Source organism: Rhinolophus sinicus, chromosome 6 (assembly GCF_057876585.1).
Source record: "Rhinolophus sinicus isolate RSI-liver-muscle chromosome 6, RSI-T2T, whole genome shotgun sequence".
NCBI classification, from domain to species: domain Eukaryota; kingdom Metazoa; phylum Chordata; class Mammalia; order Chiroptera; family Rhinolophidae; genus Rhinolophus; species Rhinolophus sinicus.
In genome coordinates this window covers 58,195,460-58,207,951 of record NC_142506.1, presented here as the reverse complement: position 1 = coordinate 58,207,951, position 12,492 = coordinate 58,195,460, and the positions used below count along the sequence as shown (strand labels likewise).

At 37.7% G+C, this 12,492-nt stretch overlaps 1 long non-coding RNA gene across 1 annotated transcript in view; it reads left to right on the top strand.

Moving 5' to 3' along the window:
- Positions 1–11,343, top strand: part of LOC141567926 (uncharacterized) — a 233,282-nt gene extending 221,939 nt beyond the window's left edge. The window contains exons 4-5 of the long non-coding RNA XR_016021636.1: positions 9,069–9,185; positions 10,094–11,343. This is a non-coding gene — a long non-coding RNA (uncharacterized LOC141567926). The remainder of the gene's footprint in view (positions 1–9,068; positions 9,186–10,093) is intronic.
- Positions 11,344–12,492: the final 1,149 nt, after the last annotated feature.

Sequence of the window (12,492 nt, the reverse complement as noted above, 5' to 3'; positions counted from 1 at the left end):
AGGATAAAAATTCAATTAATAATATGTGTTATTAAATTATGTTTATATATATGTGTATATATATTAAATTTCTAGGGTAACCAGTAAAACCAGTAAAAACCCCAGAATATCTATCTATCTATCTATCTATCTATCTATCTATCTATCTTCTAGGGATATATATATAAAAATCAAAGCATTACAAAATAAGTAAGAAGATAAAAAATAAACATAGAAAAAGAATAGAAAGGTTAGAGTAAGGTAGAAATATATCTGCATATATAAAGTTATCACATTAAATGTAAATTAAGTTTTTCTATTCAAAGACAAAGTCTGTAACACTTAATAATATATCTTTTTAATCCAGATATCTGATTATTTACAACAAAGAGCTCTAAAACATAAGGACACAGGCAGGATTAAAGTAAATTAATATAGAAAACATATATCAATCCTGCACTAGTCGAAAGAAACCTTACGTAATTGTATTATGTCAGAAAGATAAGACTTTAATAAAAAGCATTATTAAAGATAAAGAGTGTTACTACATAAAAATTTAACTTTAAGTCATCAGGAAAATAAAATAAATCTAACCTGCAGCTTCCTGATAATGTAGTTGCAAAATGTATAAATGAAAAAATGACATGTATAAAGAGAAATTGAAAAATTTCACCTCTCTCTCTCTCTCTCTCTCTCTCTCTCTGTATGTATATATATATATATATATATATATACATATATATGTTCAGCATACCAAAAAATCCAGTAAGGTTATTATCTAACAACATACATAGGAAACTGCACTCAGTAATTGGAAAAGAAAATTTATTTTCAAAGTACTTGGATTATTTACAGAATTTAACATCTGCTAAGACAGCAAACAATTCTAACAAATTTCTAAGAATCAATATCATACAGATTCTCTTCTCTAACCACAGTGCAGTTAAGATAGAAATAGTGAATAAGAATAAAAAGATAGCTTTTAAACTTAAAAAAATTAACCTTTAAAAATCCATGAAAAGTTAAAGCCAAAATAATTTGAGCAACACAATAAATAACAGAGTCCCTAAAATTATATAAATTATAAAAACTGATTGAAAAAGACCATGAGACACAAAATAATTTAAGGTGAGAGATTCAGATTTTTAAGGAACAGATGACTCTTCCATTACATCAAATTTTCCGAAGAATAGAAAAGGGAGATGACTTACTCCCAACTAATTTTCTGAGGCTCCTAGAACCTGTATAACAAACACCAGATGAGGGCATCTTGATGAGGGATTCAGACAAGCTCTCATTCATGAACATATACGCAAAATTCTAAGGAAAACACAGCAAGCATAATCCCTCAATGTATAAAACAGTAATACACGATGACTAAGTAGGGTGCATTTCAGGAATAGATGATTAACTTAATCTTAGAAAATCTATTAAAGTCATTCACTACATGAACAAATCAAACAAACAAAAAACCATTGTCTCAGTGTATACAGAAAGAGCATGCAATAAAAGTCAAGACTCATTCTTTATATTTAAAAATTCCTTAGTAAGCGAGTAGTAGAGTGTACGTCTGCAACATGAAAACTAAAGACACGTATAAATGTTTTCTATATATACTAGCTACGATTAGAAAATACAGTGATGAAACTTTATTTATAATATCAATGAAAAATACAAAACACCAATGAATAAGATAACAAAATATATGTAAGACCTTTATAAAAATTTATTGAGTGACTTTAAATACCCAATTGAATCAAGATATATATTATGTCCATAGTTAACAATACTGCGTGTTGTAACTAAGCCAATTCTCTACAAATTTAATTGATTGATTTCCTGATATTCCTATCAATATCCTGACAGAGTTTTTCACAGAACTTGACAAACTGATCCTATAATTTATATGAAAAAGCAGAGGGTCAGGAATAGTTAAGAGCCCCCTGCAGAAGGCAAATTAGGAGGTGCTTCTCAACCAGATATCAAGACATTTGCATAAAGCTTTAGTAATGATGCTGAGTCATACAGGACCAGGGCTGGAAGGATCAATTAACACAACAGATGTCCCACATATAGACCCACACATATTTGGAAACTTGATATAAGGCAAATGTGATATTGTAACTGGGTGAATAATTATTGGTGCTAGAAAACTGGCTATCAATGTGGATAAAATTAAAGTGATAACTGCTTCACATCATGCCAGACAGAATTCCTCTGAGAAGCTGGATGATGGAGTCGTCGAGAGGGTCCCAGGGAAGGTGCCCGATGGCTGGAGCATCCCGAGGTAACAGTGTGTAACTGCTTCAAGTAGTGTCCTGTCAGTATCCACTAGCTGGGCATTAGCGCTGGGAGGAACTTCAAGGGGTGTGGAGGGAGGAAATATCATGGAAAAGTACAGAGGAAATTCCGAGTTTTTGGTGATGTCTCATCTCTTACACTGCGGGGGGTGGTGGGGAGTTCATTTCATTTCATCATGACTTTTTCACATACATATATTCTTTTGCATGTATGACATAGTTCATCATAACCATAAAACTGAAAGTACTAATGCCTGCAGTTTTCTTCAGGACAAAAATCCTTCAGAAAAGTACATGAATACTCAAAAGAGTATGGGGTGCAAAAAGATTGTGGTTAAAGGTCAATTAGTGGAGAGAGCAGTTCCTAGGTTTTTTTTCGTCTGTGTTTTTTTTTCCGTCCCCATCTTCCCATATATGAGTCCATCTAGTTCCAAGATTCACCATCATCTATCTGTTGGTGACTCATCAGTCTGTAACCACAGCTACCACTTGAGCTCCAGAGCTGAGTAATTCCTGCCCGCTTGGGATCTACACAGAATTCCTCTCAGCTTACCCTGTTGGGTCCACTGATCAGGCATCTTGAGGAGAAGGCATGTGCAGAAAGCTTATTGGGGGCAACTCCTGAGATCAAAACCAATAGGGGAATATAGGATACATGCTTAGGAAGAGGGAGAGGGTGGATGCAGTTATAGCAAAGGCCCCAGCGGGTCCCCTGGGAGGTTTGGAGCTGGAAGGCCCTTTAGAGCCCTCCTGCCTTGAGGCAAGGAGGCCTGGTATTTATATCCTACCATGACTAGTTATTGTATGAATTCACATCCCTTCCAGGCATGCCCTGGAGTGAGGTGACTCTTCAGCTGAGTGCCATTCCTAGAGGTAAAGCTGAGAGCTGTCAGCCATGACGACTCCCAGCAAAGGTGGAATGATGAGTGTCTCTGTCTTAAATAACTGCCTCGTCCATCACCATGGATGCTATACTTGGAGACAAAGGGAATCCAGTTGCAAGATTTGCTTCCAGTTAATTCTTTCATTCTGGAACACTTTGGGTGGTACCACAGCGTCCACTCTATGCACCCTCGCATTTCTCCTCCTTGCTACTCCATTCCTCTTCCTGTGTTCCTACCTTGTTAATAGCATCCTCATACCTCGTTTCTTATGCCAGAGTTTCTGGTGGACAGCTTCTAGAGGGAAGAGTGGGTCTCTGTCCTTTGAGTTCCCTGCCACTACCTGGCAGAGTATCAGACACAGTCTCTGTGACTGGTTATTAGAGGAAGGGCTTATTAAATGACTAACTCATATGAAAGGAATTTAAGAAATGTCAAATCTAGGGAAAACTGAGCCTTAATATACTTTCAGGATGAGGAACAAGAAACATATTTCCTCTCCTTCCTCCTCTCGTTAAATCTGTTTAATGATTCTACCTTTGAAATGCCTCTCTTGCTGGCCCTCTCCCTGCCTGTCCCCATGTCCTCGCCCTACTTCCAAAAAGAAGTCTTCCTAACTTGTCATCTGCCCTCGGGGTCTCTTGCCTATATGCTGTCCTCCACACTGCCACAAATCACCTTCCTGAAAGTGGGCCTGGCCACATCACTTCCTTGCCAACAACCTTTCATGGTCAGCGTTCAGGATTATCCTAAAATGATAGCGTAGAACAGAGATTTCAAAGGCTCTGCTGTTTACTAGCAGGGAGACAACTTACTAGCCAGTTCCTTAGCCTCTCAGGGACTCAGTGTAGCCGTTTGTCGTGTCCCACAATTACTTTCTTCTGGCCACAGAGCTTTGAAAACATCATGACTTCTGGCCAAGCCTAGGCTATAGGAGTGGAGTCCATTTCTTCGGTTAAAAAACCCACCAGTGCCTCCCATTACCTTGACTGCAGTGCTTGCTTCAGCACGTAGTGTGTAACCAAGATAAGAATTCAATGCCATCATTGTTATTTGAACTATCGGGAGATTGGGTTTGTCAGGTGGGTGTTTGACAACATCCCTTTGAGGTCATGGCAGCCGAGTGAGGTAAGACATTACTACCAGGAGCCTGAGAATAGAGCCAACTTACAACTAACAGACAGATGGATCCTAGCAATGTCGTTTGGGCACTGAGTTCAAGCTGTGCCTGAAGTCTACCTCTGGGCGTCTTCATTTATGCAAACCAATGAATTCTCTTTTTTGCTTAAGCCATTTTCACTGGGCATTCTGTTACAACCTAAAGAGCTAAGTGATAAAATCATGATGCAGTGTTTTATTTTTTTAATTGTAAAACATCATTTAAATGTACCTATTACATAATAACTGCTATGCTCCTTGTCATGATATGAGGGACTGTAACGTTGTTTCAATCTACCTTTTTTATCCTAATCTCTTGCTGCTTTTGTCCCATGAATACATACCCCAGCCACACTCTTCTTTCCCAAGTATATAATTGCATGTTTTCTGTATTTTCATGGTCGTCTTCATTTTTCCCTAAAATGCCTTCCCTCATTTCATGGCGGACCCAAAGCTAGTTACAGTCTAAGGCCAAGCTCAAGTACACCCAAGTGTATGACAGTTAGAATCAACTCTCTGAGCTGCTGGGATTGTGTTTGTATCACAATTGTGAGTTGAGGGATCCATTTGCTATCCCATTAGCCAGGGAACCACTTGATGGTCAGACCCATGTCTGTTCATTTACGTGCTTGTTACTGTTTGACATTCAACCAATGTTAATTGAATGAATTCGTGAATGACCTCCTAAGTGGAAAATAGCAAGAAGAATGCAAGTTTATAGTTGGCAAATTAGTCAGAGTTCAGCCAGTAAATGAAAGAGCATGGAGAACTTCCTTGACCCTGAATTTGTCTTGTACAGACTTTACAGGGGTCCTTTCTGCTTAAGCAGACATATTTTCACAGTTTTACAAAGCAACATAGCCCTGTTTGGTTCCTTTTCAAATCAGAGGAACTGGCCCAGATTTCACATCCTCAAAAAAATGCAAATTTCTCTCCACCATTTCATCTTGCCTAGTTTAAAACAATTTTTTTTATTTTTATTTGGCTTTTTGACTATTGCTTAACATGCGCTGTGGGATTTTTTAAGAATGGTTTTCAGAGGAAACAGAAGAGATGGAGTCTCTCCATTTCATGCTAGCCAAGGTTCACCTAAGCATTTAGAGGTTTTCCCTTTCAGTTTGTGCTGCTTTTATTTCTTCCCCTATGTTCATTCATCACCATGGATGCTATGCTTGGAGAGAAAGGGGATCCAGTTGCAGAACTTGCTTCCTGTTAAATCTTCCATTCCAGAACATTTTGGAAACAGATGTAATGACTTAAATATAATAATAAAAGTAAAATAATTATATCCAGACTACTAAAGCCAAGTGAAAATCATTTTACCAAGTGAATTTCAATTTTCCTTTTTATAGATGGGGTGTAGCCGTCCGTGCCTCTCTGTTTGCATCTATTAGGTTAATTAAATAATATTGGGGAGATTATTTGCATGGTAATTTTGTATAAACATATGGATGACTGAGTTTCACCTCTACTATAATAATATGACTCAGTATTTCATGTATTTGAATAACAATGCTGTTTAAACATAACTATATATTAAAGTGTTACATAACCAAACCCAGAAAATTGTGCGATCCCACAAATACCAGCAGCATTAAATATTTCCATTGTATTCAATATGATCCAGAAGTTTATGTAAGAAATAGGTTGTAGAATTCTACTCACTGCTTAATAGCTCTTTGAGAGAATGGACTGTCCTTAGTCATTTTTATTTTATTCACGGCATGAAGTTCACAGTAAGTAGTAAACATTGGTCAAATGAATGAACAAATGACATCATAAATGGTGTTGAGAAACACAACACAGAGCTTTAACAAATATCTAAAGGATGAGGAATGACAGACCAACAGCACTGGTGAGAACACAACCCTGAGGGTGTGTTTTGCTCCTGCTACAAATAGCTTCATGTCCATAGTGGCTGGAGAAATGGACAGTAATGTCTTAAAGGTATCAAAAATAATAAACAAAACCAAACAAAAATTAACAATGACAGAAAAGGGAAGTCTTCAGGTTGAACATGGCCTTGTGATACGCAATCTGTCTATCGCCTCCTCCGCCTCCCAAGACCTTATGAAAAAGGTTGTACAGGATAACATAGTTCTTTCTTATAAAGTACCTCTTCCATACTATTAATAGTTGATTTTTCTAGTCATGTCTTTGGAAAACGTAATTAAAGCATAATTAAGCATATCTAAGGCTTTCAGAAATGTCCACGTTTTGACAAGCAAGGCTTAAAAGAGGAGATTCCTAAATTGGCGGCAACTATCTTTTGGATAACTTAAAAAGAAAAGTAAATCAATAAAGAAAAGGAATGGGGAGATATAAAAGATATCCATGAAACTGCTTGATCTGGTGGTGTTTCTTTGCAGACCACGAGAACAGCACGTCTTCCCAAGATAGACTCAGTTGCCTCAGTTGTATCTTCGGGAGCTTACTAGAATTATCTGATTAGGTAACTATTACAATGTCATTCTCAATTCTGGGAAGAAAGAAATCAAATCTCATTTTTGCACTTCCTGGTAGAGAGTTGTTTTCAACTAAATCAGGGCCAAGGATTGAAATTGGAGAACAAACTAAAGTAGAAATTGAACCATCAAATTTAACTATAGAGTACAGAAGCCAGCTCAGAATGTAATTTGTCTATTTTTACCAAAAAGAATTTCCTGGGAACATAAACCTGTTTGCATGCTAAGAACCTTGTATTTTACAAACACCAGATGATGAGATTTTGGAAGAGGATAAATTATTTATTTTTTCCCCACCATTTCCCAAATCCATTGGCTTACTTACTACCCCAATTAGTTCTCCTAAACAACATTAGAAGATAAACACAAGGCCCAATTGATTACTCCTACTTAGATGGGGAATTGAAAATTATTTAGTTTGAAAGTGATTTAGTTTGCACATTTATATTCATTTGTACCAACTTCTAGAAAATGGCTTTGGCTTTAAAAACAATCTGGCAGTCAAGTACACCATTACACCCGACTGCTTGTGTGAAGACGGAGACACCTGGTGGTCCATACGTGGAACTGCAGCCCAGGAAAGAATTCTTTTAAGGATGTCTCTCCCCCAACTCCTCCTTCCCCTCCTGCTTTTCTGGGTACAGTCTGCTGTTGACGGTGGACATACTGCAGCTGTATGAAAGTGAGTCTCAAGTTCAAGTCAAAAGATTTCCAGAACAGTTACATCAACTCCATGAAAGCTCCAGGTCACAAGTTCTCTAAATTATTTAGAAAGCCGACCAATGTAGCCTGCTAACCATTTTTAAACGCTACTAAAACGTACTCTTAACCAAGAAGCTGAACAGGAGTCTTAGTGTTTGGGAGTAAGGTTTAATCTCCACCTCAAAACTTCTGGACTTCCTCTGCCAGAATAATGAGCTTCTGTTTTCTTTCGTGAAGAAAAAAAAAGAAGTGTCGATTCCTTTGGCTCCACAAAAACAAGCATTTTGAGCTTCTAAATATGGCCTTGCCCCTGAACCAACCCTGCCTCGTATCTAACTGCGTTTCTCCAAATTGAGCTCTGCAAGACAAAAATCCGTAACTGAATTAAAAAAAAAAAAAGAGGACAGCAAAATCCCTCTTTCTTTTTGTTCTTGGTTCCTAATTTTGTTCTCTTCAGGTTTTAAGTCTAGAGATAAGCTTCTGGAAGCCAATAGAGAGTAGTTCCCAAACTGTCTCAGGATGTACTTGGTGTCAGACAGAGAATGAAATCGAATCATAGGTCCTCCTTGGAATGTGTGTAGCTGTAAGTGAGGCGGGAAGACACGCGTCGGGACACAGTATGTCTTCCAGTTGGATCCGTGTCTAATAAAATGACCCACTGCAGAGCTGAGATTCCCGGATCTCCTCTCAAACTACCCAGAAGACGACATCCTCAGTCTCATGGGCTGACTTCCTTCTGTACAATCCCAGGCAATGCTGCAGCTGAAATGACAAAATATTGTGGTCAGATGACCTTTGTCTAACTTTTATTGGGACATTGCTCTATGCCAGGCACTGTCTCAAGTCAGGTCACACGTCCCATCTCCCTGGCGGTGTTTTAGTTGGGCCTTGATGGACACACAGAAACCCAGTCTGTGGAAGTCTGAGGTGTCCATGTTTGAACCTGACCCAGGTTGGCCATCTTGTTTCTAACACACCTGCCATGCACATACGTACTGTAATGTGAAAACAAAGGCCTTCTCTGATAGTCAGGGCCTCACTGGTCAGTATTTTTATTTACTGTCACAAAGAACAATGGGCAAATGCACCATAAATCTTCCTTTGTCACGAGAAAACACATTTATTTAGGTTGACTACAGCACTGTACATAATGTCTCCTCCCATCCTTAATCGCATAAGTGAGAACTTTTGACAAGGACTAGGAGATGCCTGAAGAAGAGGTTCCCTGTATAAGAACTATCATGTCACGAGACCCATTTAAATTTCAGATATACAGTCTTCTTTCGGAAACACTTATGAGCAAATATGATTTAGAATTCATTATTTTTCAGATGGTAGATATGTAGTACAGTCCATATATTGAATATTATTTAATACCCCAATCCAGGACTGGAGTAGGACCCCCTAATTATCACATAAATAGTTCTGTAATGGAATATATAATGGTCACATTAAAAGGGATTTAAAAAAAAAAAAGACTGACAATAGGCTCATATTAGTTCAGATCAGCTGTGGTCACCAAATGAATCTGACATACATGAAAGAACTTGTTTATCAGACTTTTTTTGAATTTTAAATTATAGACAACAGACCGTGGTTCCTGTTTGCGATGAAAGAGCCATTTACAGACCAGAAGACTCCTATAACTTCCTGGAATCCAGATGAACAAATTTAACACTAAGAAGGAAATCTATCATCAAGTAAGTCATTTCCTTTGTTCATCAAAAGTCTGTGTAGTCATTGTAAAAACATAAAATTTTTAGAAAAAAGCATAGGAGAAAATTTTCATGATTTTGGGTTAGGCCAAGTGATAGAAATAACAGCAAAAGCATGATCCATAAAAGAAAAATTGGTCTTTATCAAAATTAAAAACTTTGGTCTGAAGTTAAGAAAATAAAAAGGACAAACCACAGTTGAGGAGACAATATTTTCAATCACATATCCAATAGAGGACTTATAGCCAGCATATATAATTAACTCTTTAAACTCAACAATAAGGAGTCAAACAACCCAATTAAAAATGGGGATAGAACTTAAACAGATATAAAAGATATAAAAATGGCAAATAAGCACATAAAAAGAAGTTCAACACCATAAGCCATTAGGATAATGCAAATTTAAACCACAACAGGATATTACTACACACATATTAGAATATCTAAAATGAAGAAAAAAAAACCAACAATACCAAGTGCTGGCAAAGATGTGGAGTAACTTAAACTTATATATGAGGTGTGATAAAAAAAATAACGGTGAATGTTTAAATTAAATACATAAATATATATATATATATATATATATATATATATATATATATATATATATATATAAAACAATAAAAGACATATTGCCATTAATCCCTCTCAAAATACCCCCTTGCTTCTAACACACTTATCCCATCATTCTTTCCACTTTCTGAAGCAATTCTGGAAGTCTTTTTTCGTGAGTGTTTTTAGTTGTGCTGTCGTGGCTGCCTCAATGTCCTGAATTGATTCAAAATGTTTTCCTTTCATGGTCATTTTGACTTTGGGGAAGAGCCAGAAGTTGCATGGTGCAGATTGGGTGAATAAGGTGGATGAGGACACACTATAATGTTTGTGTTTGACAGAAATTGCAGTATACCAGAAGCGATGTGTGATGTGGAGCGTAATCATGATGGAGGATGAGGTAAATACACTCATGAAAGAGAACTTCCAGAGCTGCTTCAGAAAGTGGCAAGAACAATGAGGTAAGTGTGTTCGAAGCGAGAGGGAGTATTTTGAGGGGGATTAATGGCAATGTGTCTTTTACTGTAATAATCTTTTTATTTAAGCATTCACTGTATCTTTTGATCACACCTTGTACGTGACTGGTGGGATTGAAAATGGTACAGCTACTTTGGAAAATGATTTGGCAGCTTCTTAGAAAGTTCAATATGCACTTACCACATGACCCAGCAATTCTACTGCTGTTTATTTACACTAGATGATGAAAACTAACGTCCACATGAAAATTGGTATACAAATGTTCATAAACAGCCTTATTTATTGGAACCCCAAATTGGAAACAGCTCAGATGTCCTTCAGCGGGTGAAAGAATAAGCTAAGTGTGGTACACCATGTGATACATCACTACTCAGCAATGAAAAGTACAGACTGTTGATACACACATGAACTTGGATGAGTCTCAGACGTCGTGCCAAGTGAAAGAAGCCAGTCTCAAAAGATAAAAGTTTAGAGATGGAAACTAGATCTGTGGTTGCCAGGAATTCTGGGCGGAAGGAAGATGTGACAATCAGGGAGGTGTTTTGGGGGTGATAGAACCTTCTGTATCCTTATTGTGGTGGATATACAGATCTACAAATATGTTAAAATGCATAGACCTGTACACCAAAGACAGAAAGTCAATGTCAGCATATGATCGTTAAAAAAAGAAAAGCCTTAGTAAAAGCCAACACATTCACATTTGACTTTTGTGTTCAGTTTGTTGTCAGCCTCACCTTTGCTTAACTGGTGACAGCCTCCTCCAGTCAATATTTCCTGCAGGACTAGCAGTTGTGAGGCGTGTATAAGGCACTGGGGGTACAAAGATGCGTCAGGCAGAGGTCATGACACTCAACCCAGCAGAGCAATGAGACAGAGAGGTGAAGAGATGTCAATGAATTATGCCACGAAAATTCAAGGTGGTGATCACCTGGGGCTGTAAGCACAAAGAATGTTTTAATTGTTTTGTTTACTGATTTCTTACTTTCTTTTTCTTTTCTTTTTTCGTAATTTTGAAGAATCTCTTGCTTTGACCAAAAACTATTAAGTGAAAGAAATCCCATTCGTTGTTAGGAATGGTGTCTGCTAGATTGCAAGCTTACTGAAACGTGTAATTCTACTTGTATATTCTCATGACTGGTACTCTGACACATAGAGGTCCCATCACTCATGAAGTATTTATTAAATAAATGAATGAAAGATGACACCAACACAACATTTTAATCATTGCAAAGCTTTACGGTATAATTTTTTATTTAGCTAGCATATTTGTCAGTGTAGTTTCTCTCCTAGTTACTTGGAGATGAAGCCTGTATTTCCATTAACATGTGCGTAGCCCATTCTCATGCTGTTTGGGTGGCACTTCCAAAGGGGAAGTCCCTAAAAGTGAGTCAGAATGATTAGTCACGTCTTATGGCATCAGTCTTTGAAACCAAAGACCGTGGCATACCTTCTTAGTATCTACAGGAACTAAATACCAGAAATGTGAGTGTAGATCCTTTTAGAAAACCACTAATCCTGCTAAGATAAGTGACTGGGTTGTTTGCACTGCCATGGAAACAGACAAAGTTGGTATTTTCCAATGTTCTAAATCCAGAGCCCTAATCTAGATATAAATATGCTGAATGTTATGAACCCAGTTCCTTAAGCTCAGCCTTACTTCAGTGTCCTTATCTGTGACAATAAAGGACACTCACCACAGCCTGATGTGAATTCATGACGATGAAAGTTCTTCTTTATAAAAAGTCATTGTTTTTATTCCCATGTGGCCAAAAGTGAAGTTCAAAGTCAGAGTTCCATCACCAGGGTTCAGCTTCTGTGATCGGTCAGACCATTCCTATTTAGAAGAGACTTTTCTAAAGTAAGTGCTAAGTATTTTAGGCAAAGAAACCCAGCTGTGAAAATACTGTTAACATTTGCACAGTTGCTTTATGTGTGGATTTATTTTTACTTGCACTTCAGTGCAGTTCTTGGGAGCGTCGTCCCTCTTCCCCTCTCTCCCTCCCTCCCCATCTCTGACTCTTGCTGCCCCTCATGGGTCTTTTGAGAAATGACAGTTTCTCTCTCTAATTCTTATGGGTCACAAGTGTTCTGCATCACAGCACACCCTTGACTAATTAGCATTAATAAGTGATGCTGAGAGAAAGAACCCTGGAGAAAAAGCGGCAGGGCTGTTTTTGCCAAGTTGGAGTCGACCCAAATAGCAAAACTTCCCAGTGTACTTTCCTTTTCTCCTGTTGCATGTGTGTTCCTGCTGCCCAAACAC